The sequence below is a fragment of the Heptranchias perlo genome, chromosome 26 (genome assembly GCF_035084215.1).
Source record: "Heptranchias perlo isolate sHepPer1 chromosome 26, sHepPer1.hap1, whole genome shotgun sequence".
Classification (NCBI taxonomy): Eukaryota; Metazoa; Chordata; class Chondrichthyes; order Hexanchiformes; family Hexanchidae; genus Heptranchias; species Heptranchias perlo.
Genome location: NC_090350.1, coordinates 19,625,294 through 19,649,783, shown reverse-complemented (window position 1 = coordinate 19,649,783; position 24,490 = coordinate 19,625,294). Strand labels below are relative to the sequence as shown.

The following is a 24,490-nucleotide window of genomic DNA, read 5'->3' as shown; positions in this document are numbered from 1 at the left end:
CTAGCCTGGGAGATTTGTTACTTTTAAGTCCCTGTAGCTCACAAAGTACCTCAGTGAGGTTGTTTTCAAAATCTTTTTAAGGTGCTGGATATACTACCTAAATTGGTTAGCAAGCCTTCGCTCTAGTGAGTACATGTAGAAAATACTAATGTAATATTTTATCCTCTTTAACTTGATCACCACTTTTATCTTTTAGACTTCTAACTTTGTCAATAACTGCTCTTTCCCTTTCTGGTATTATGATTAATACTAGAATATTGATCTCCTTTGACATTTTACTTCCCTTGGTTTTTCTACAGATTTTCTGTTTGAATGGAGGGTACTAATGACTTCATCGGGAGAACTGGCTGGGAGGGATTAACAAAATCAACAATGTGAGGGAAGCTGAATTAACCTCAATTGCTGCTGTTGGAGGGAGTGGAGTTCTCATAAATCAAACACTCACACAGAATGATTTAGCAATCCTGTGATTTTTACAGCGTGCATATTAATTCAGTTCCTTCCCCTTGAAGGTCTCAGTAATTCATCCCAGATGTTATCATCACTCTGTTAAAATAAGTATATTTTAAATATCAACGGTGATGCACAGAACAGCAAAGATTTAAAGTAATTATAATACTCTTGAACTGCGATTTTGAAAATGTTCTGATACTCAGACGTCCTCTTTCAAAAAGTTTTGTAAGTGAACCCTCTTCTTGAAAAAAGGCCTGATGTTAAACTTTTCTCATTAAAAGAGCGGCCTTATAATGAGATTCCCTCTTTAAACTCATTTCAAAACCTAGGAACTTGGTTTTCTTCCTCCACAATCACACAATTGAGGCCATAATCAAAAGCCAAAATAGAAAGAGCAGCCACATGTACATTGTGCATTTTTTAATGATGCAATTTAAATTTTGAAATGTATTTTGTATACAGTTTGGCCTAATCCAGAGAACTTCTCCGCAGATAAAAGGCATTCTTTAATTGCTTGTTTTAGAAACAATTTTCTTTTATCTGCATTTCAGTCAGTGGTTAATGGCCGGCCTCATCTCCTGAAAGTAAATAGATTGGAGCTGGATTTTTCTGGTGGTGCATCTTCTATTGGGTGGGACTTCCGTCTGCCCCTTGGCAGTGCCCCGACCTTGGCCCATTTCCCAGTATCAAGGTCCATTAAGTGTGTTGCCACAGCACAGGTTGTCCAGCGGTGCCAGCCAAAGATTTAAAACATTTTTACAAAGTTCAAAACTTTTAAAATTTGACGCATTACAATCAATCGCTCTGTGATCAATTGTGTTAGGTAAACTGGCTATTTAAATGCTAACGCCAACTGCCCCACCCCTCTCCTGTAGCCCATAGTAATGGTGGATGCCAGGGATACACGGGCACCTCAACCACCCAGTAATGGGAAATACGTCCTGTGATGTCATGCTGTGATTTATAATGCGCTTGCCCATATTTGGGGTGGACATATTATACACCCAACATCACTTTGGGTGGTAAATCCCAGAAGTGGCTTTGGGTGGTGGGGAGCCAGGAGAACAGCTCCCTGCTCAATTTTCCTTCCCTCTCCACCAACGTTATGCCCTTAAAGGGGAAATTCAGGGCCTAGTTACTCAAATGTTCATTCCCATCTCTGATGTCTGTAGTTTGAACCTGGGCTCCACAAACATGGAGTATGGACACTGGGGAAGAAGCGAATCAAGGACAGGGGCTAAACCCGTCCCCTTTTACATATTTTAATTTAACCTTCCAGTGCTCAGTAGAAAATTGAATCTAGGTATAAATTGCGATGCTTTGCACAAAACATTAATAAATAGATGGATTAATAAAATGGATGGACTTGGAGTGACGTTGCAAACATTAACCCTTCTCCACTGCTCCTGGGCACTAACATCACGGGGAGGGGACTCAAGCAAATGTTTGGGATTGAGATCCTTCGTCAGAACACAGTGCTTATGAGGTTCTGCGACTGTCATGTTGACATGTAGTTCCCTCCTCTTGGGATGAGTGAAACTAGCATGCTTTCTGCTTTAACTTCATATCTGCTGTACGTGCAGTTTGTCTTTCTGTTGTCTCTGTTTTTCCATAGTTTCTCACATTTTTTGTGGTGCTCTTCTCTCATGTCTTTTTACCTCGCCCTGTTGATGCTTGCTTCTGTCCATTTTATATCCCTGCATCATCTCACTAATGATGTTTATACCATCTAACAGTCTTCTATTAAGCAGTTTGCAGGTCATTCCACCAATTTCCTCTCATTGATGTATCTGTTGATTCTTTCCCTCTCCCCTTTCTCTCTGTTGTTTTCAGCCTTACTAAAATATCTGTTTATCTTTCAGTCTTCAGTTCTACTGAAAGAAACACACTTGAAACATTATAACCTGTCTTTTCGCTTTACAGATACTAACTGACCTGCTGAGTATTTCAAGCATTTTCTGGTTTTTATTTTTATAAAACCCTCATCTTCAGCCTGTCTGTCGACCTCAAAGTGGGAATTTTTAAAACATCTCACATCTGAAGTGTGCCACTCTTGTAATTGTTTAGCTCAATATATCATATTCTAAAATAGCAACAAATCACAACTGAAGCACCTTAAAGAAAAGATAGCTAGAGAAATTATTAACTTGGCCTCTCTCCAAGGTGAGGAGCTGAGGACTCACAAGCAGCTGCCGTTCCAAAGATAAGCTTTCCTCAGCCACAGCAATTAACTATCAGGATGTGCCTATTTAGAGCACTTTCCCAAATGCGGCCTTAAAGGGATAGGCCATGTTAAATGCAGTTCTATTTAGCAGTGGACATCGTTCCATTAGACAGTCCCTTTACATGTATTAAGAAAGGGCTATCAGGATATAAACACTCCCCTTGTTATATAATAACACATGGTGTCACGTAACTGTCATTATAAAATAAGGTCACTTCCTGACTTACCATGGGTAATACCACAGAAGATATACTGGTCTTGATAGTAAATCCAAAAATGTCTAAGTATTAGCTAACAGCTTGATGTAGGAGTTTTGTTTTAGTATATGGTTACTAAGAGAGATCAAAAAAGGTTTTGATGGGTGTGTGGGAAGAGATTGCTCAGCTAAATTGATGGTATCAAAATCTGTGGATGCACAGACAGCTGTTCACATTACTGAAAGTCTGAATGGGGATGCAGTACTTTACCAGCCTATATATAATCAAATCTTCATCTAACAATCAAAGGGTACAAATGATGTTATTAACTGACAGAGCAGATCTCAGTGATTTGTATACATCCGAGTTCCCGAGTTTATGCAATAGCCCAAAACTCGTTCTGCCACCACACTGATTTCATTTTCCCAGCTATTTTTACACATCTGGCTGACTACAACGGCGTAAAGTTAAGTGCAGCTGTGGGTTACACTTTTGTTTCTAGATCTCTTCAGTGATGGTCTGCTGAAGGTGCCGACTGTTCAGGTAGCTGTCATCTGTATCCCCGCCATTGTCTGACAGGAGGGATCAATGACATGTGACAAACTGGGAAGTTACACAGCCACTGTACATTACATAGATACTAATGAGCAACAGGGATGAATTATAAAGATGTATGTGGTCTCAAACTAGCGTGGGGCTTGTGTGTGTGTGAACAAGATAGATACTCAAATTTATGTACAGAAAAAGGGGGTAATGCCACAGGTAAAACTTTTTCTAAAAATCTAGGATTTTAAAATGACAAAATTGAAGCAAAATGCCTGAATGTTTAATGTTTATTGTCTTCGGGGTAAAATGACAATGGGCCAGAATTTACTGTCAAAATAACGCTGAGACTAACGGTGCTCACCGTTATTTATGCGCAAATCGCACAGCAACTTCAGGTGAGGGCAGATGCGCAGTTAAACGTGAAAATCTGGAAGTTGCTGTCCGAGATGTGCCGTTCCGCCGCCAGCTTCGCGAAAACGGCATCTCGCTGTCTGATTCACCATTCAAATACACTGAACGGAGTGAAGTTCCTGTATTTGCATGGTAGATACGAACTAAACTCACCACAGAAAGTTAGGATTTGTCCAGTTCAGTCTAAGTACTCTTTTTAACAGCGTGATAAGTCTTAAATTACTGCTAAACAACCTCTCTGGCACTGAAAATTAACTTTTACAAGTATGGAGCTTCATTCCTTCAGCTTTTAATTGTTGTTGGAGATTTTTTTTAAATTGAAATAATTTATTTTACTTTTTCTTTCTTTTTTTTCTCTCTCTCTTAATCCAATCTTTCCTTCCTTCTCTTGATTTCTCTTTCTGTATCTGATTTGACAATGAATTCACTATTTCAACTTACACTTCCTGGTTCAGAATCTGCGCTGATCATTAACAATTCTTCGATCCGATCGGTTAAGGAGATACACAGTTGCTTGTGCTGTTCACACAGGTCCCAGAGAGGGCACCGCGCTCGTTTCCTCTCACACTTACAGCAACTTGCCGTGCAAAAGTCATCGAAATTAAACGGGCAAGGGCAAGTCTAACTAACGGCAGGTGCCATTCGTTTGCCAGCTTCAGTAAATTCTGGCCCAATGAAGAAAAGAGTCAATGATTAAAAGGGTTAATTAGAAATAAAACTCTTCTTTAGGGCTACAGGCAAAACTGAGACATAATAAGAAGTTCAGGTTTCCGCCCGTACCTATTAACTGTCTCGCACGTTAAACGAAAGCCTCCCCAGCTTCAGTACTTGGATCAATCCTATCCCGATACTGACTGGGGAATTTTGAATGAATGGTATCAATGTAATTTTAGAAAATGTAAAAGGGTGTCATATGAGAAAAAACAGGAAGATAGTTACTACATCTGTAAGTACAGGGGATTAAACTACCTGAAATAGACGACGTGTTTAAGACGTTATAAGTGGCAACTTCATAGTTGACTCCTATGTAATGACGAATGGTTAGCGCTATTTGCCCGAAATAGGAGGCTGCCCATTATAAGTGCGAACGGTGTAAATGGTGGGGTCTGTATCTACATATGGGTCACTGAGTGCAGTGGAGCCAGTTTCAAAGCTTCACCCTGGATCCTAACCCGGGAATGTGTATCAATACCCTGTTAAGCCATGTGCACTGTTACGTAACAAGTAAATTGCTCGAAAAAGTAACATGTGGTGTATCGTGTAAGAAAAGTGAATTACCTGCTGGACCATCTGCTGGTGTTAATAGACTTCTTTGGCATCTAGAGATTTCACCTGCAGTTCATTGGAACCCGAAGAAGGATTATGTTGAACACAAGAAATGGATGTGTGCCAGGAGCCCATGGAGTCCTTGTTATAGTCAGCCAACTGTGAGCTGCATTGATATTATGCTGATCGCAAAATGTTCTTTGCACTAAGTTTCATGTATAGCAGTTTAACAGGCAAAAGCTCCAAGATAGATAGTTAAGATGTTCTGAAATCATGACAGTCCCGCAGTAGCAAAGAAAGTCCCCTGCCAGAAGTTTTCTTAAATTGTTTGATCTTCTGGATATCAGTTTATTCCAGTTTGGAACAGATGTGTTGCCATGTTTTATTTTTGCTGACTGAATATAGCATGTGAGAGATTTTATGTTATTCAATCTAGTCAGTAGTTGTGAACAAATCATATTGCACTAGTCCCAAGTGAATATCCTGCAGTTTGCCACAGTTTTACTCAAATCCCAATGGTGCATCTAATTAATAAAGCAATATCTACAATTCACAAAAACACACACATAATGTTACTTATCTTGAGAATGAAGGAGGATAATTGTTTAAAACTGGAACATATAAAACCAGCTCACTTCAAACGTACCATTGAGCAGCTCGGAAGACAGGGACAGTAGCAGCAGCAGTAGAGAGATTGGCAGCCACCTCTTCCAGGCTTTTCCCTCTGTCAATAAAAAGGCAGAAAATCAGGGGTTATAGGTGAGTTATTTTTCCAATATCTCTCCTCTTCCTCCCCCAACTTTTTTCCAGCATGCATTGTCTAATTTCCTGTTAACCAGGTCAATAAAAAGACCATTGACAGGTGCTATCAATTCTAAAAAGATTATATTTCTAATACATACTGGCCATGGACTATCCCTGTAATCAGCTGACCTGCAGTAATAACATTGCTATTGCTTATCCTTTTGTGTGAATGTCGTCACACACCAAACACAGGAAACATACTTACAGTCGGTATTGCCTGTTGATGGTAACAAAACAAATCAAACCTAAACAATACCACACCCCCCCACCCACATAACATTGAAAAGGTTCTTCAGTGTTGTGATCTACCCAAAGAGTTCAGAAGACAGTTATTCACCTCGCATCTTTGATTTACATCGATCATGCAGAACTAGCTCCTATTCTCCGCTAATTGCTACTTGTTTTAATCTCTTTTAATTGTCTTCCTGCCTCCATGATGTTGTCATTGATTAGGTTATCTCCTTGTAATCAGTCCAAGCTACATGTTCTTATATTTATGTATGAAAAGTGATATTCCCCCTGTAAATCACAATTAAAAGTATTATGCTATTGCTCTAGATGCTATATCACAATATTTCCAGAAGCCTTTCTTCAGTGACACATTGCCAACCAAAAATACAACCACAATAAGAAACTGCACCTTACAGGAAAAATTGACTTTTGTATATATTGTACTCAATACAAGCCAGTGAATTTAGAAAGTAATCTAGTCTTGAATATTAGATGACAAGCAACTTGTTTGTGCTTGCTGTTATTCTCTATGTGCAGAGGTATCTGCTATTCTCTCGACTTGTTTTAATCCCTTTTGGCTGCCTTCCTGCCTCCTTATATCTTACAGCTATAGTTTCTGAATGCCAATGTTTTCTATAACTACTGCCAATGCTGTACAACTTCACTCTATGGTGTTTGTGCTTTACAGGGGGAGACTATTAATTTTAGTTTCCTTCCTTCTTCCATGCTCCTGCCCTGTCAAAGATAAGAACGAGTGAAACTTTACCATAGAAATTAGCCTGTCTCGAGGCTGGAACTTCTGAGCAGGAATCTGACATTCTGCAACTGGAGCCTCTAAGCCCAAGCAGTACTAGTGAGTAGTAGCAAAGAAATTCCCCTGCCAGAAGTTTTCTTAAATCGTTTGATCTTCTGGATATCAGTATTATTCCAGCTTGGAACAGATATTTTGCCATGTTTTATTCTTGCTGACTGAATATAGCATGTGAGCGATTTTATGTTATTCAATCTAGTCATTAGTTGTGAACAAATCATATTGCACTAGTCCCAAGTGAATATCCTGCAGATTGCTACAGTTTTACTCAAATCCCAATGGTGCACCTAATTAATAAAGCAATATCTACAATTCACAAAAACACACACATAATGTTACTTATCTTGAGAATGAAGGAGGATAATTGTTTAAAACTGGAACATATAAAACCAGCTCACTTCAAACGTACCATTGAGCAGCTCGGAAGACAGGGACAGTAGCAGCAGCAGTAGAGAGATTGGCAGCCACCTCTTCCAGGCTTTTCCCTCTGTCAATAAAAAGGCAGAAAATAAGGGTTATAGGTGGGTTATTTTTCCAATATCTCTCCTCTTCCTCCCCAACTTTTTTCCAGCATGCGTTGTCTAGATTCCTGTTAACCAGGTCAATAAAAAGACCATTAACAGGTGCTATCAATTCTAAAAAATTATATTTCTAATACATACTGGCCATGGACTATCCCTGTAATCAGCTGACCTGCAGTAATAACATTGCCATTGCTAATCCTTTCATGTGAATGTCGTCATATATTTTCCAAAATTCTCTGGACTCGGCAAAGGTCCCGGCAGATTGGAAAACTGCTAATGTAACACCCTTATTTAAAAAGGGTAGTAGGCAGAAGGCTGGAAATTATAGACCAGTTAGCCGAACATCTGTGGTGGGTAAAATTTTGGAGTCTATTATTAAGGAGATAGTAGCGGAACATTTGGATAAACATAATGTCCTTTAGGGAAGGAAACCTGCCGTCCTTACCCGGTCTGGCCTATATGTGACTCCAGACCCACAGCAATGTGGTTGATTCTTAATTGCCCTCTTAGGGATGGGCAATAAATGCCGGCCTTGCCAGCGACGCCCACATCCCGTGAACGAATAAAAAAAAATAATAATTTAATAGGACAAAGTCAGCATGGCTTTACGAAGGGGAAGTCATGTCTGACAAATTTGCTTGAGTTCTTTGAGGACGTAATGTACAGGGTGGATAAAGGGGAACCAGTGGACGTAGTGTATTTAGACTTCCAGAAGGCATTCGACAAGGTGCCACATAAAAGATTATTGCTCAAGATAAAGAATCACTGGATTGGGGGTAATATTCTGGCATGGGTGGAGGATTGGTTATCTAACAGGAAGCAGAGAGTTGGGATAAATGGTTCATTCTCGGACTGGCAACCAGTAGCCAGTGGTGTTCCGCAGGGGTCGGTGCTGGGTCCCCAACTCTTTACAATCTATATTAACGATTTGGAGGAGGGGACCGAGTGTAACATATCAAAGTTTGCAGATGATACAAAGATGGGAGGGAAAGTAGAGAGTGAGGAGGACATAAAAAACCTACAGGGGATATAGACAGGCTGGGCGAGTGGGCGGAGATTTGGCAGATGCAATACAATATTGGAAAATGTGAGGTTATGCACTTTGGCAGGAAAAATCAGAGAGCAAGTTATTATCTTAATGGTGAGAAACTGGAAAGTACTGCAGTACAAAGGGATCTGGGGGTCCTAGAGCAAGAAAATCAAAAGGTTAGTATGCAGGTGCAGCAGGTGATCAAGAAGGCCAACGGAATGTTGGCTTTTATTGCTTGGGGGATAGAATATAAAAACAGGGAGATATTGCTGCAGTTATATAAGGTATTGGTGAGACCGCACCTGGAATACTGCATACAGTTTTGGTGTCCATACTTAAGAAAAGACATACTTGCTCTCGAGGCAGTACAAAGAAGGTTCACTCGGTTAATCCCGGGGATGAGGGGCGGACATATGAGGAGAGGTTGAGTAGATTGGGACTCTACTCATTGGAGTTCAGAAGAATGAGAGGCGATCTTATTGAAACATATAAGATTGTGAAGGGGCTTGATCGGGTGGATGCGGTAAGGATGTTCCCAAGGATGGGTGAAACTAGAATGAGGGGGCATAATCTTAGAATAAGGGGCTGCTCTTTCAAAACTGAGATGAGGAGAAACTTCTTCACTCAGAGGGTAGTAGGTCTGTGGAATTTGCTGCCCCAGGAAGCTGTGGAAGCTACGTCATTAAATAAATTTAAAACAGAAATAGACAGTTTCCTAGAAGTAAAGGGAATTAGGGGTTACGGGGAGCGGGCAGGAAATTGGACATGAATTTAGATTTGAGGTTAGGATCAGATCAGCCATGATCTTATTGAATGGCGGAGAAGGCTCGAGGGGCCGATTGGCCTACTCCTGCTCCTATTTCTTATGTTCTTATGTTCTTATACACCAAACACAGGAAACATACTTACAGTCGGTATTGCCTGTTGATGGTAACAAAACAAATCAAACCTAAACAATACCACACCCCCCCACCCACATAACATTGAAAAGGTTCTTCAGTGTTGTGATCTACCCAAAGAGTTCAGAAGACAGTTATTCACCTCGCATCTTTGATTTACATCGATCATGCAGAACTAGCTCCTATTCTCCGCTAATTGCTACTTGTTTTAATCTCTTTTAACTGTCTTCCTGCCTCCATGATGTTGTCATTGATTAGGTTATCTCCTTGTAATCAGTCCAAGCTACATGTTCTTATATTTATGTATGAAAAGTGATTTTCCCCCTGTAAATCACAATAAAAAGTATTATGCTATTGTTCTAGATGCTATATCACAAAGCTGATATTTCCAAAAGCCTTTCTTCAGTGGCACATTGCCAACTAAAAATACAACCACAATAAGAAACTGCATCTTACAGGAAAAATTGACTTTTGTATATATTGTACTCAATACAAGCCAGTGGATTTAGAAAGTAATCTAGTCTTGAATATTACACGACAAACAACTTGTTTGTGCTTGCTGTTATTCTCTCTGTGCAGAGGTATCTGCTATTCTCTCGACTTGTTTTAGTCCCTTTTATCTGCCTTCCTGCCTCCTTATATCTTTCAGCTATAGTTTCTGAATGCCAATGTTTTCTATAACTACTGCCAATGCTGTACAACTTCACTCTATGGTGTTGGTGCTTTACAGGGGGAGACTATTAATTTTAGTTTCCTTCCTTCTTTCACACTCCTGCCCTGTCAAAGTTAAGAACGAACAAAACTTTCCTATAGAAATTAGCCTGTCTCGAGGCTGGAACTTCTAAGCAGGAATTTGACATTCTGCTACTGGAGCCTCTAAGCCCAAGCAGTACTAGTTTCTAATTGACAAGGCAATGACCTTGCTTACACAGAATGAAATCATTCAGGCCCATGGTGTACAATTTCTATACCGAACCTAACGCCTTCTCTTGTGACCTGATCTCCTCCTAATTCATTTCTGATTCTCAATAGACAGTAAGTTAATCACATTAAATGTATAAAAAGCATGCTTCCATCAGAACTAAAATCCTTTTTTATTTTGTTTTCTTGACAATTCTTTGGTCTTTTTCTTCTACTTTGCTTTCTAAACAAAAAATAGCGTTCGATATCTTCCAAAAGTGAACTTACTTTGAAGCAAAGATATTTTTACCACTATTTGAATCTGCAGATCTCACTTCACTGTCAGCAGGCAGTACAAAATGGATGGTTTCTCACAAGGGCTGCGCTAGAGATGACCTAATCCTGCAAGATGTTCTTGCACTGCCTTTATGTTAAGCTTTTTAGGGCAGACTTAATTGATAGTCTCATTACAATTATAAAGATAAGCATGGTACAGGAAACTTTCTATTGGCTAAGGAGATTATTCGTTATCACAGAAAGTATCTGAAAACTCCCTCAAAACTGGAATGGTTTCATCTGCTGGACAGCCTGATCCTTAAAGGCTGATTTGCAGAAGATAAGAAGAGACACTGCTGTCTATGTCAGACATGGGATTACTTTGAAACCCATTTCACGCTAGCCAGCTAGCACTGTAAGGTTATATCCTAACAAATAGAATATATCTGAATGTCTGGCATACAGTACCCTTAAGCGAGGTTATAATCAGTCCAATTGGCTCATGTTTCTCACTGAAAGATTAGGCACAGTATTAAAAGAGAAACCAGCTGATAGTTTCAAAGTAAAATGGCTCTCTAATCCTCACTGCTTTCTTGGGTTTTTGATATTAGTTTCCCACATGTGACTCCTGAAGTTTGTTGGCCAGATGCTGTAACATTACCATTTATCATATGGAAACTTTCTTGTCATGCTCGAAAGTGTTTTAATAAACTGTTTAGTACTTTAACTAACAATCATTTCAGAATGTAACATTCCATTTGTTAAATATTTTAATCTCACCCCCACTACCCGCATTATTTAGGTTCCCTTATGTCACCTACTATTCCCTGACCTGCTCACGGACTCTGACAGCAGTCCCCGGCAACTAGGAAGTATATAAAAGTGGCCGGGGAGAATTTGGCTCCTGATTGCTCTCCTCATTGCCCCTTCCCTGTAGAAAAGAGTGTCCAGTCAGCACCTTCTCCTGATGATTAATTGATACTGGGGGTTCCACAAGGAATAATTGCGGGCATGAATTGTGAGTTGTTATAATCTGGAATGCACTGCCTGAAAAAGTGGTGGAATTAGATTCATTAGTAACTTTCAAAAGGGAATTAGATATATACTTGAAAAGGAAAAATTTGCAGGGCTAAGACAAAAGAACAGGATGGTGGGACTAATTGGATAGCTATTTCAAAGAGCCAGCACAGGCACGATGGGCCAAATGGCCTCCTTCTGTGGTGTATGATTCTAGACACTGGATTCCGCTACTACATGATTTTCATTGTTCACATGTTTACATATGTTCCTCTCCCCGGAGATGGAGTGGCTGGTAGGAGGGAAGGATGTGGTTGGGGTTCATGGTGTGCATAAGTTGTACCATAAACAGTTTGGGCCAGGCTTGATAGATCAGCTGGTCTTTTTCTGTCCTTCATTTTCATATATTTGTATATACTGTACTGATGCACCGGCTCTACATGATACAGTGCATTCAATAACTAGCACCATTAGGCTGGCTTAATTCAGAACTTTTATATATTTTTACGCAAATACCAGAGTGCCATGTTCGCTTGATTAGATGGACTTGGACACAATTTTTAAGTGATTTTTATTGTTTACTTGTTCATGTATGTGCTTGTGTAGTTTGCCACATACACATGGATGGCTTGATATACTGCAGTACCTCCATGATCCATGTGTTTGGTGTGATGTGTTATATGTATGGTATGCCCGTGTATAGCTTGTGGTCTGATGCATGCTTAATATGAGTGGGTGCATAATGCATGATGCATGATGCAAGTCATTTGTGTGTCCATTCATGGTATAGTGAGGTACTCTGCTTGGATACTTGTGTGCAAAAATAACAATTGCATGTGAAAGTATCATTATAAGTAGTGTAAGAACCTTAATGTTTGGTTATACCCCCTTAACCTGCACAGCAATTGTTTATTTTTTCTTCAGGATTAAGAAAGCAATTGTGTTTCCATGTAATAACCTTGTAAAAAAAAACAAATTCCAACAATGACTTCTGACCATTTTGTTAGTGGGTGATTATTTGTGGAGAAAAATAGTCATTTTTCAGTTTTATGTTGAAAAAGGAACTTCATACCTGAGGATCCTTTTTAATGTATGAGCATGGAAGCACATCTTTCCAAGCCCTTTGAGGAGGTATGCACATAACAAAAAATCTTCAGGACAAACCTAACATTGTTAATAAAGACACTGCAACAATGCACCTTTTGCCTTGTTACTACAAAAAAAACAGACACAAGCTTTGTCCTAATTACAAAGGACAATAGAAACACCATGACTTATTTATGAACCTGTACCATGTTCTATAGTAAGTTATGACTTTCATTTACTGCTTTGCTGGTGTGTAGGGCTTCTTGTACCTGACAATTTGATTAGATTTTGATGTAGTACATTTAATTTCTGAGACATGCTCTTAAATTTCTCCGAAGATCAGTGGGGTGAAATTTTTCTAATAAAAATGGGAGAATGCCTATAGTTCCTCTAACGAATTTTCATTCTCAGAAATTGCATGGTTTAAAATCATACGTTCTTGCAATTTCATTAGTGTGTCATTAATTACAGAGAGTAATTGGCATTCTCCTATTTTTCATTGAAAGTGGCATTTCAATCTCCCGTTCCTCCAAAATGTGACTTTCGATATGTCAACAAGGGAGTTCAGGATTTTTCCCAACCCCTTGAAATAAATCTGTACATTACCACAAATCTGCAGCACAAACCCAACAGTGCAATGAAGACAGTGGAGGCCATCTCAACCGACAACATGTACAATAATGCACCATTGGTTTGTAGTTATTGAAAACACAAACTGTGTTCATCTGGCTTCATCTGACTGCAGCTCCTACAAAACATGATCTTTTTTTGTTCCCATTCTGTGTATCCCTTCCTTCCCCCTTGAGTTATCAATCTTCCATGCCACAGTTCTTTTCCTGAGCTAGCCGAAGGGCAGATAATAGGCTTTCAAACTTTTGCTAATAATCATCTTGAAATGCTCATTAGAGGATGCATGTGACCGATGCTGACTGACTTGCCCTCAGATTTTCCAAGCTCAGCACTGTCCTCACCAATGTCCACAAAGGCATAGTTTCCATTGGATAGCAATCAGGAACAGGAGTCTTGGCTGATTGTTTCACCTCCAATGTCCACAGGCCAGTAGTATTGTCCACTTGTTAGCTCATTCAGATTAGCTAACTCAGCACAGCCCAGGGATCCAACCTGTGACCTTCTGGTTAATAGGGCTCAGTATTACACTGGGCAGTTACCCATTAAGTTTTAGCCATCCATCAACATCAGATATATCAACAACTTGTCCGAAATTTTCCAAGCCCATTCTTGTCATTACTGTAGCTTGAAGTTTTCTGGGCGCAAACATATTGGGCTCAATTTTAAAATGGTGGCGGGATGGCAGCGGGGGAAGGGGTCAAGGTGCGCACGGCAAACCTGAATAAAAAAACGTAACTTCCTCCACGCGGTCGCAACTTTAATCGATGGTCATTGATCTTGGTTCTGGGTTTCGCGCCCGGCAGCCAGCCTGATTGACAAGAGAGTTGGGGGGGGGAGCAAAGATCAAGGGGGAACAAAGATTGGGGGGGCATCGTTGGAAAGGTAGGTGTATTTAATTTTTGATGTTCTGAAATGTAATTTAATTTAATTTATTTTGTTTATTTTTTTACTGATCCAGCTGCCTGAATCGGAAGCCGTGCGAAAGCCGCCCAGGTAAGTTTAAAATCGTTTTAACTACCTAATAGGTCAGAGATAAAGTACCTTAAGCTTCTTTAAATATCGTCCCGCCAGCTTTAATTGCCAGTGAGACTTCCGGGTTCGGGAAGGCTGCATGTACCCAGATGACTCTGGGTCATGCACGTTCCTCAGCAGGTTGGAGCCAGGAATCCTGCCCGCTCCAGAAAATCCCAATTTTCGCCTCTCCACCTCTCTCTCCTCCTTTAAGATGCTCCTTAAAACCTACCTCTTTGACCAAGCTTTTGGTCACCTGTCCTAATATCTCCTTAGGTAGATTGTTGTCAAATTTTGTTTGATAACGCTCCTATGAAGCTCCTTGGGACGTTTTACTATGTTAAGGGTACTATATAAATGCAAGTTGTTGTTGCCCAATTTAAATGTGAGCAGCTTAAGTGGTGGGGAAGTGTTGCACTGTTGGAGGTGCTGTATTTCGGATGAGATGATAAACTGAGGCCCCTTCTGCCCGCTGAGGTGGGCGTAAAAGATCCCAGGGCACTATTTCGAAAAAGAGCAGGGAGGTACTCCCGGTGCCCTGACCAATATTTATCGCTCAACCAATATCACTAATAAAAACAGATTAGCTGGTCATGTATCTCGTTGCTGTTTATGGGACCTTGCTGTTTGCATTTTGGCTGTTGTGTATCCCTACATTACAACAGTGACTATATTAAAAAAACTATTTCATTGGCTGTAAAGCATTTGGGAAGCCCTGAGGTCATGAAAGGTGATATATAAATGCAAATCCTTTCCTTTCCTATATCTAACCTAATTATATCTGATGCTGATATATGGTTAAAACCGAATGGGTCTCCTCATGTAATGTAACTAAAAGGTAAAATAGAGCTTTTCCAATAGTTTATTCATCAAAGGGAGTGTATAGTTAAGCCATACAGGCCAGAAAGTCCCAGGTTTTGTTTCCTGGTCTGTGCTGAGCTATATTACCTCAGCCAGGATGGTACCACGGGCTTTACAACTGGTATAAGTCCCTTGGGCTAGGGAGTGATAAGTAACCTTCACCTGATTACGCTCCAGTGACTTCTGTTGGAAAGTGCTTGTGTATGGATGCCTTGTGAGAATTATGCTCAGCTGTGATGCTTCCAATGGCTGAATATCTTGCTGACACTCATGCCTAGAAATTCGATTGCACCTGAAAATGGGCGTGTGGGGGTGGGCTGCTCGCTGCACGTGCCTGTTCACGTGGTCCCAGGCAGTGCGTTAAATTTGTACTGGGTCCTCATTAAATTGATTCAGTGCTAATCATTGGCTGCATGCCTGTTTGGAGAGGCAGAAAATCGGGCATGTCAGCCGGCTATCAAAGGCAGCCAGCATCTCTTAAAGGGGAGGTGCACTCCGGCTGCAGAAAGTGATGTGAAGCAAAGGCGCCTCAGACATTTCTCCTCAGAGAAGTTCAGGTAGAAGTGCTCCCTGAAGACCTGCCGTGAGTATGACCACCTGTGCAGTGCCCTCCTCCTCCTCTTCCCTCTTCTCCCAGCTTCTCTTGCTCTCTTCTGTCTTCTTTGCTGCTCCCCCTCATCTTCCAGCCCCAAAGGTAGCCCTACCAGACCACCCCTGACTGCAGTAAAACTGTTTGAAGGCAGCCAAAAACAGTGCAGCAGCAACAAAAACTTCTCAGAAATCAGAATTGACTTTTATAAGTCAGAAAATGGGCCCAAAAATGCTCAGAAGTTAACCAACAGCCTAAAAGGACAAACTATCAACTAACCTGTAGATAGTGGATGAGCCCTCTAAATAGTGCTGCCAAAGGGTCCTTGCTGCCTGTTTGTGCCACAAGTTGAGAGAGAGTTTATCAGGAGGTGAGTCAGGCACTGGGCAGGCCAATGTCACAAAAGGGTCATACAACAAGGATAGAACCCTTATTTAAATATCTTAATCTGCATTTAATATATTTCTGGCGCCTACTGAGCAGCCCGATGCAATATGGCAGGCGGCACACTTCCAGCATGGAATGAGCATGAGCGTGCTGCCGCCTGCCATACTGGACACTTAGGTACCCACTATGCGATTAAAAAATGGGTGCGTCACCAATGAATTTTGTAGGCCACACTGTCAAGGCGCACATATGAAGAATAACCACTTGGGCAAGGTACTGGAAGGCTTCCAGTGTCTATATGATCATAACCAAGAATAAGTCAGTGCCTTCAGGAGAAAAAGGGGAAGGGAAGAGAAGAGGAGATAATTAGGGAAGAAAATAGGGTAAGTAAAAATAGTCCATACTATTTTACAGCACAGAGTCTGCAGCTTTTCTAAAGAAGACGACAGCCTTGAGAATGATTGGAATTTGGGAAATATAGTTAAACAATTTGAACGCCAGTCTGATATATAATCTGGGTTTGATGCTATGCCAAATTGATCACCCTGAATTCTACAGTTTCAAAGTAGGCATTTATTATTTACATCAATATCTGTTGTAGTTCTCAGTTCCACCTCATGACAAAGCCAACACTGGTCTTATAAAAACCGCCATAAACATGGAGGTTTATTTATTTGCTAAAGATAATTATTCCAGGATCTACCTGATAAGCTTGAAAGCTTGTTTATTCTGTGTCCATGCCCAAGGGCAGCAGACAAACACAAAGAGAGTTAGTATGATACACAGAAAATGCTGGAGAAGCTCAACAAGTCAGGCAGCATCTGTAGAGAAAGAAACAGAGTTAACGTTTCAGGTCGAAGACCTTTCGTCAGAACTGGAAGATGTTAAAGAGTTAAAGTTTTTAAGCAAGTACAGAGCTGGGGAGGGAGGAGTGAGGAGGAAAGAACAAAAGGAAAGGTCTCCAATAGGGTGGAGGGCAGGATCATATTATCTGGTGTAAATAAGCTGCAGTCTGCCTGCTTTCTGGAACAATTATAACAGTTGACAATATGAGCTCATGAGGAAGTAATAGCCCAAGTTAACTTTGAAGCAGTACTCCAACCCATGAACTACAAGTTTTGTATAAGGAACATTAGCTTCTCCTCCCCCACACCAAGATAGGCACACACACATTTTCTATATAAATAAAGACACTGTTATCCTACAGTACTGGTGTGAGACTGGTACTTGTTTTGAATGAAAGAAAGAAAGAACTTGCATTTATATAGCGCCTTACATGACCCCAGGACGTCCTAAGCGCTTTACAGCCAATGAATATTTTTGAAGTATAGTCGCTGTTGTAACATGAAACCAGGCCAGCAGACCTGAATCATACTGTCAGCTCTGCAGCACTTTCTGGCCAGAGATATGGAACTCCATTCATTGACGTTGAGCAATAGTTAAATTTTAATATTCGTAAAGAATCAATGGTGTGGAACTACACCCTTGAGGTGGTCTCACACTGACTGCCTCAATTAAATATGGGTGATTGCTTTGCATCAGCAGAAAATGTGTACTGTAGCTGGCCTATAATTCTATCCTATTGGAATTCCTTCACACAAGTACAAATCTGACTAATGCAATGTGTATAAAATGAAGTTGCTAAGTAATAATCCCAAATCAACAAACAGTTGTTATTAATCCTCATAGCTAAAGGTTCAGAATATTTAACAATCTGTTTTTGTTACTGTTTTTCTTAAGTGACATACACAAACAGTATGAAGACCATTGCAAAAAAAAGTAGCAGTAACTGTTCTAAGTAAGCACATTTTGTTAAGATTGATAGAACAAGTAGCTTCAATTTCTCCATAAGCCTTGTGGTACATATGCTTTCTATACAAGATTAGTTCAGCTGTATCCTTCCCAAGGGCATATCTGTCTCTTGACTTCATGCAGCTGATAAAACGCCATGGTATTTAGATGAAGTGGATTCTGAGATTCGCGTTCAGAACTAATCAATGGAGATTGTCCCTGCCACAGAACTTCAAAATCAAATGCAATTCAAAAAGTGAAACCTAACCTCAGGGGCATCTATACTTTGTGTTTCTTTTCCCATAGAGTGTCCAGAAAAGCATGCTCCTGGATCGATGCTAATCGTTTGACATAAAATGGCACCTGTCTGTTAAAACAGGATGCTAACTGAATTCCAATTTATAGTTGGGACAACAGGGAAAGGTGCACAATAAAGGGCTGGCCTCCTCAGGCTGTCTGTATGTATCGTCCAAGCTGCCGCTAACAAAAAAACATTGGCTAAGGCCTGAGAAGAGATGCCTACTTGCCCTCTACACTGAGAAGAGGTGAGTTGGAGGGATGTGTAGAAAAGGGGCATAAAACAGTTTCTAAGTCTTTCCTTTCCATCTGTCTGCAACCTCTGACCGCATGCGTGAGTGTGGTCTTTTGTCGAGACATATTATTAAAGAATCTAAAAGGAGTCTACACATTGTGGAGGTTGGATTTTTTTTACTCTCTACATTTTGGTTTAATCTGTTCCATCTACTTATTAAAGTAAGGCATATTGGTTAACTATGCAGCAGCTGTACAGCATATAATGATTCCAGAATGTGCCAGAAATAGTAGTAAAATCAATGAATAGGCATGAATTTTATGGAGCAGGAGCTCGGGTTTGGAGTAGGAAAAAGTTGAAAAATAATCAGATTGTGTCCTGAGAATGAGTTAGATGACAAGATGAGCTGGATGGAGTTCTTCATTCCTACATTCATAAACTCAGGAGAATTGGGAATGCAAGCTCATCCTACCAGGAGTTCTTGTGGCTGTTTTAGTCTCTCAATTTAGTATAAAGGGGCTTCCTCTGAGACCAGAGAGAGAGTTTTTTTTTTACAGTGGGAGGTTTGTAGTAACAAACTTCCAAAAGGAGTTTTTAAAAAATCGCTGAGGTTTTACCATTTGAAACTGCTGTAATGTTTTTCTCCCAGACTGCAGCTATGGTGGCATCTGATGGACGTCACACATGAATGGAAATAATTAATGGTAACCGCACATTTTATCAGGGCAAGGCTTAAAACTGAAACGTCTGGGCTGTACTAACCAATTTATAGCAGTTCGTAGTCATTGGGACCTGGTGAAGGCAGCTACTGTCCAGTCAGCAGGAAAATCCATTTAATTTACAAAGGATGGAAAAGGCAACCATATGATATGGGGTGAGGGATTAATTCAAAAATGCAACGTTATTGCAAAAAAAAACTTGTATAAATTCCTCAATAAACTCACATTGCAATTAGACATACTGTGCATTTCTAGCTTGTAATTTTTTTTTGGTCAGATTGCCAGCCTTCACCTTTTCTTTGTTTTATCCCTCTCTCCATTGATTTTCACTATATTGTACAAACAGATCAAGCTTATAGTGACAACTACAGCGCTACAGCAGTTGCTTATAACAATCACGAAGGAAGAATAGTCTGCGTTTTGTATAATGGTCTCATAAATGCATTCAAAAGGAACCTATTTACAACGTTGGTTTATGCAGTGAGCTCAGCTGCTCTTAACTCCTCCCACCCCCACCCCAATGTGAGACCATAAAAACTGCAATTATATTTGACTCATTACAGAACAGAGATGAATGCAGTGTTGTACTCTACCTGTGATTTGCAAATTGAGTAACTATCGTCCAGTAGACACCCGGTATTGCCATTTTCAGGTTCAAAAACTGACAGTAAGTGTGAAGTGATGATGCAGAGAATTCTGCTCCTTGTTGCCAAGGTTTCAGCAAACACATGGAGAAATTGTGCAGTTACGTCTGTTTTAGTGACAACCTGTGAATAAATATCACCTGTGCAGAGCAATTTCAAATGTGCAGTGGAACTGTGAATGTGACTGTGGCAACATGCGTATGGTGGCAGCTACCACTTTTGCTGCTGACAATGAGTTTCTGACACCTTTCGCAAGGGCCAAGTTGAGAGAAGGCAGTCTCAAAATAGATGTTAGCACCTCTGCATGCAAGTTGACGCTTTTATTAATCATGACAAAAATATAATTAAGAGCTCCAGCTGATTTAAAAAGAAATGTTCTCAAGTGCCGCAATTCCTCACAAGGTGCTCAGGACTGGGACTTGCCAAGGAAGTGGTTCACTATCTGATTAAGAGGGTATGTACCAGGCATCTGTCAGCCTGATGAAAGAAGTCTTTTGGTTTCATAAAATGGTGCTCTTCATTGTAGGCCCTGTAACAGTTTACAAGAGAGAACAAGGATGAGAGTAGAGTACGGGGAAATAAAGCGATGACAGAGGGAATTTCAAGCCTCAGTTACGTTATGGCAGGAATAAAGAATGGCATAACAGAGAGGCTGAATGGTTTCACATTACTTCTAGTGGGACCCATTGTGTTTTGTTGATAATCTTGGTAGGCTTCAGGCTAATATGAGTTTAAGAATGGTTCTTAGAGTCAATTTGACTCAGTTCGAAGTACTCTAGAAACTACATCATAAAGTTGTGGGTTCAAGGCCCACTACAGACTTCAGTACATAATCTAGGATAACACTCCAGTACAGTACTGACGGAATACTCCATTGTAAGGGGCTGTCTTTCAGGTGAGACATTATACTGAGGCCCTATCTGCCTCCCAGGTGGATACTAATGATTCCCTCGTACTACTGGAAGAAGAGCAAGATGTTTTTCTGGTTTCCTAGCCAACATTTCTTCCCCACCAAAAACAGACGAACTGGTTATTCATTCATTGACTGTGGGATCTTGTTGTGCACAAATTGGACCCTGTGTTTACCTATATTACCACAATGGCTGCACTTCAAAAGTAATTGACCAGTTGTAAAGCACTTTGGAATGCGATAAGGTGCTATATAAATGCCAAGTTCTTTCTTTTCTTCCCAGTTCCATCATTGAGAATAGCTATGAAGAACTGATCAATTCTCAGTAGCTGTTCTTGAAACATTATGGATTGGGAGAGATAACCTGGATTCCTACTATTGCAAACTAATCAGAACCAGCAAAGTAGTTCCGCTATCAACATTTCAGTTCCTTTAATGACCACGGTGGACCTTCTGCCAGAACTAGGTGAAAAATCTGTTATAACAATAAATTTGCACCAATTACTTTGAAAACTGTGATCACATTTTACCATTACAGAGAGCTGTGAAAATTAGTCACATTGAACTTCCTGGCAAGGTTAAATGATTAAAGTGTGGGAACATTTTGTGCACATATTAATGACAGGTAATAATGAATTAATAACAAAACATGTGAGGAAGTGTGAAGTGACAATATGAAAGATTCCAAATTGCAACTCCTAGCTTCATTTTCGGCCCAAGGTTTACTCATGTTTTTGTTGCTGGACTTATCATTCTAAAAGCGTGTGGGAACCAATTAGATAGCTTTTGGGCTGGGCTAAGCTCCAAAAAACATCCTTCTTAAACTCTCCTTTAGTAAACAGATGCTATATCTGGCGAAGCATAAACTTTTATAATGATTTGCAAATCACAAGGTTCTTCATAAATTTTGTGCTCATCAAGTTTGTCAGCACTGGACAATAGAACACATTTTTCCCCACCTGTTGTAGTACAGTTAGCTGCAAAAACAAAGTTCATTTTACACTGGTAAACCTCAGAAAAGAATCCTGTACGGCAAGAACTCCTTTAGTGCGATACTGAGGGAGGTTGCATTGTCATAGGTGCTGTCTTTCAAATTGAGGACCTGTACACTTCTTCAGATGGATATAAAAGATCCCATAGTACTATTCAAAGAGTATGGAGCTATCTAGGTGCCTGAGTCGAAATTCCTCCCTCAACCATTACCACCAAAAATAAATTAACTGGTCATTTATTAATTTGCTATCTGTAGGCTCTTACTGTGCACAAATTGGATGCCATGTTTGCCTGAATAACAACAGTGATAGCACTTCAAAATAAATCCTTTAGTTATGAAGGACTTTGGGACTTGATGATGTACTATATAAATTAAATTTCTTTCGTACTAGTTTTCAAGTCGGGCAATTTTGTGCTTTAGGCTCATACTCCCCAAGGTCAAGACTTCCCAAGCTCATTTTACATAGAATCTTTATGTCAGCTGAGACAGGAGACTTCCATCCAACTAGTTTGGGTGTGCTTTAAACCCAAGCCCAGAGCTGAATGGGTAGCATGTGAATGTACTGCACAGCCGTGAATCACTGATTTATTAGCACAAAGATAAAAGTAATAATTTTAAAGCACAACACACATGATTGACAGTGTGATGATCCCACCATGTTGCCAACTATGTCTTTGTACTCTTCTTTGTTCTAAACATGATAAAAAAGTATTTTTCAAGGTGCTTTAACACGGCAGCATCACCTCTTTAATATGCAGCACTAGAATGAAAATAGCTGATTCAGCCAGTTGTATAGAAGTAGATAATTGTAAATACAATTTTGTTTCACTATTAAAATATTCATGATTTCACAGAAGGTATTTTTATATTAAGATCGACATTTTGCAATTCATGAATATTATTCAGAACTCAATGTCTTATATAACAACTAAAGGAATGATACTTCATTTGATCCAATTTATGCACAACCCAGGACTGCTTCAAAGATGAGTAGCTGGACCTTCCAAAAAGGAAAAGGGAAAAAAAATCATGTTCAGCAGTCCCATGTATTAAACATTACTCCAGCTTGGTCTTATGTACCTCTTGACATCAACTATGCATGACTTCTACTAAAGCCTTTCTACAAGAGTTCTGAGAATATTTAAATACACATTTTTTTTTAGGGCGGAGGGTTAGTGTTGAGATTGGAACACGTCCCTGATTTTTGTCCCTGTCAGGGTCAAACACCTCTGATAAAAGTGTAAATCTACCTTTACCCTACCCCAACAACATTCTGAACTACAACCACAGAATAACACCCCGACTGCATCAGTGTGACATTTGCATTCCTCACATTAGCCATCCGTGTCTCCCGACACTGACAATTTAGTATCAATCTGTGCTAAATTACAAACAGTTCTATGCTGTGGACTCATGCCCACGAATAATGCGTTTGAGATGGCTTCCAAACCATTTGAATTTAGGCCCTCAGACCGTCTGAGAGAAAAGGTTTTCAGTCCCATTAGTCTGTGCTGATTGTGAATCCAGTTTCTAAAGGTAAGAAGACACTGTTCCACCTCACTGCATGAGGCCACCCCCAGCCTATCTTCAATCTGACATTATTTCTGATTTGCTACATGTAATACCAAATTGCGTAGAATTATTTCTAAAATTACAGTCTATTTTTCTAATTGTCTTGTCTTGTTGTAGCCTTTGTTTAATCAAGTGGTGCAAGTACAATTATGACAGTTTATTGAATCCATAGCTAACTGTGTCAACCAAATATTGATTTTTTTTGTTGGGTGGAAGAAGCTTTAAATATTAAAATAATATTAAAATAATACTGTTAATTTAAGACCATGCACCATGTTAACCTTTTTGCTCTTAGCTTCAAATAATTAGACTTCGGGGGTAAAGGAATTCGTGGAATGTTCAATAAAACTAAACATCATCCAGCTAACATCAATTGCTGTGATTGATTTTTCAATTTTAATGTTACATTTCATAAATTACAGTGCTGACGCCTCACAATTTGACACGATGGGCCGAAGGGCCTCTATCCGTGCTGTATAACTCTATAACAATTTTTGTTATTTTTTAAATGATAGGGATTGAGGACACCTACTTGTTCTTCCTCCCACTTTTTGGCCTGAAGGAAGTTGAATGTTTGCAGTTTAAATTAATGTTGGAAATATGCTGTTTGTGTACTCCTGCCACTTATATTGACTGCTGATGCTGAGCTCCCCTTGTTATTCTCAATCCCACTGTCAACCAGATATTCATTCAGCTCTTTTTTTTAAAACACAACTTTAGCAGTGAACCTATTCCACATTTCCACTACTCTGCAAGAAAAAAAAGTTCCTCTTAGTCTCGAGTTGTGCTTCAAACTAGTCAGATTGGTACTTGTGCCTCCTAGTTCTGCATTCACATTGCTACAATCCATGCATCAGTAACACAGCTAGAGGTAGTAGCTCACTCTATGAAGTAAAACACATTGGAAGTGCCGAGTAAAAGATGACAATTCACATGTATGTGTGGTAGATAAAAACTGACAATTCACTAACAACAAGAAATGTATTAAATTTTGGGTGTGGGATTAGCTATATGAATACAATATTAATAAACCTTAAGCAAGGTTAGAAGCAATCTTTTTCTATTCACATTGAGCAGTAGGTATGTGAAATGGACTCCCACCACATTATGTTGTTAACACATTGGGGCAGAAATCGCTTCCGAAATAACGGAGAGCTGAACAGTGCTCTCCATTG

The 24,490-nt window shown here is 39.9% G+C and overlaps 1 protein-coding gene across 1 annotated transcript in view; it reads right to left on the bottom strand.

Moving 5' to 3' along the window:
- The window catches only part of LOC137342532 (disks large-associated protein 2-like), a 198,138-nt gene extending 192,317 nt beyond the window's left edge, over positions 1 to 5,821 (bottom strand). Inside the window, exon 1 of the mRNA XM_068006468.1 lies at positions 5,744 to 5,821. The gene's annotated coding sequence lies outside the window, so the exon portion shown is untranslated. The remainder of the gene's footprint in view (positions 1 to 5,743) is intronic.
- Between the last annotated feature and the right edge of the window lie 18,669 nt (positions 5,822 to 24,490).